Raw genomic sequence first — 2,381 nt, 5'->3', positions numbered from 1 at the left:
AATAGGAAACTCTTTCTCCTAATAGACACTAGAAGCTAAAAATATGGCCAAGGAGGAGTACTAGTGAGAAAGTTCCCCTTCTTTATACTCACAGAGACAAAAAGTAGGAGGCATCACTCCTGTATATTTAAACATATCTATTTGTTATAAGTCACATTATCATCTGTGATTTTACATGGTCCATTGAAGTGGCCAGTATTAAGTGGAAGTATTGCTACATAGGGAAACTATTTTGAGAGGAAGAAAAAGAAATTATTCATCCATAGTCACACATCTAGAACAAATGAATATGCAGGACAATTTTCTGAGTCTCTGAGCTATCCACTGATGTTTATTTTCTCTTTATGAAGCCAAGTGTAGGCAATGTGGTTACTGGAGTCTGATCCTCCATCACCTGAGAGATCCACTGGGTACTATCTTGGTATTCAGCAGTTACAGCTACTGGGTCAATTTTTATTATTATTTTTTCTCTTCTTATATTTGTTTTCTTTGTCTCTTTTGAAGATAAATTTTATCTATTTTAATTTTGTTATTACCAAGATAAAACATATATCTTAGTAAGGAAAATTGATAAGGAAGAAAACAAAATAAAAAAGATCTTTAAATGCCATATATATATATATATATATATATATATATATATAACAAACACATTGTAATCTAAAGAGGTGAACATAATTCAGGGTTCTGTAGACTGGTAATTAATTTTGTTAAACAAGAAAATAATTTCAAGCAGAATCTATTAGGTATGAACCAAAGGATAAAGTTGGAAATGACAGGTTTCACTTAACGCCTACAAAAGTTTCTTTTCCCTGAATACAAACCAAGAGAATTGTTGTGTTTTTATATCTGATATTTCACTGTATCAGTCTTTTATATAGGTAATTTAGAGGTTAAGCTTTCGGGAATCCAGAAATCTTTTCTTCTCTTTAACTTCATGTTTAAGAAGATGACTCAGATCTCCTGTGAGCAGCTTAATCATCCCACCCACATGTATGAGTCTGCTATGAGGAGCAAATGTATGTGCTGCTATGAGGAGCAAATCAAGCTGGGTACTAGGAATGACGGTGGACTATGGTCTGCTTCTGTGTTAAGAAGTAAAAGAGAGAGTCAGAGCGAAAAAATAGATGTTTTCCAGCACAAAGACAAAGGAGGGCTTCAGCAGAAAGACACTAGGAATGAGAAGAAAAGTTCTTCTTGTAGGTTTCCAGGACCCTGTGGGTCCTACTATTTCCTTATTCTTCCATGTTACTCTCGCCTAAAGTCTCAATAGGATGTCCTCTCCTCTGACCCACTTTCTTGGTAAGTAAAGTTTTTCATGGTACGTATCCCTTGGACTAGTGTTTTGATATAAGTGAGTATATACCATTTGTCTCTTTTTGCTTCTGGGTGAACTCACTCATTAGAAGAAAAATGGTGCCCAACACAGAAGAAAAAAAAAAAAAAAAAAAAAAAAAAAAAAAAAAAAAGCTGAACACAGCCTCAACGACTGGTGCTAGGGCTGGGGGATGAGGGAGAAGCCTATGAGGCGCTTTCAAAATCTAAGCCAGAAGGAATATGGGCAGTAGTGCCTCAGAGGAAGATCCAGTTGTGGGTTTGGTAGTATAGTGATTGTTCCAGCGGATAAGTCAGCAGCACCAGAGAGAAATCCATCTGTCACACTTTATGACTGGGATAGCAAGTGCCGGGTACAGCCTTGAAAGATAATCTATTGTTACCCTAGGGAGGTGAGGCCAGAAAATTACAAGAGATCAAGGAACATCAATTTGGCCTTCAATATCTTCTAGGAAAAGGAAAACCCAGAGAAGCAGGAATAGCAAAGAGGAGTACCAAAGATGTTGGCAATAGGAGCTGATCTCAGGTTGCAAGGTGCATAGGGAGAACCAGCCTGTCCATGGAAACAAGAAAAGGTCTCAGTAGATGAAGATTACCCCAGGTTTGACAGTCTTGAGCCTGAGTCAAATGGGCTAATCAAACTCCAGAGCCATCCATCTGTTTTTCACTGCTGTACATCATACCCATAGCTGCATCCATTTCAAGGGCTGATTCATTCTCAAGTCTTGAAAGGAGGATGACAGGTCCTTTGCTGTACCAATATCAGTCCTGTGGTTGCTTCACATGACTCCAATCTACTTGGGAGATAGCTCTCATGCAATGGTTCTCTATCTGTGGCAAACCTCTATGCCCCCCCCAACCATCACAATACATAACAGAAGCGAAATTGCAGTTATAAAGTAGCAACAAAGATAATTTTATGGTTGGGGTCACAACAACATCAGGAACTGTATTAAAGAGTCACAGCATCAGGAAGGTTGAGAACCACAGCTCTAGCAGAGGTCAGACTTTTGTCTGATGTAGACTTAACAGCCTAAATCAAATCT

The sequence above is a fragment of the Acomys russatus genome, chromosome 4 (assembly GCF_903995435.1).
Source record: "Acomys russatus chromosome 4, mAcoRus1.1, whole genome shotgun sequence".
Lineage (NCBI taxonomy): Eukaryota > Metazoa > Chordata > Mammalia > Rodentia > Muridae > Acomys > Acomys russatus.
The sequence above is the reverse complement of the archived record's forward strand: the minus strand, read 5'-3'. Positions refer to the sequence as shown.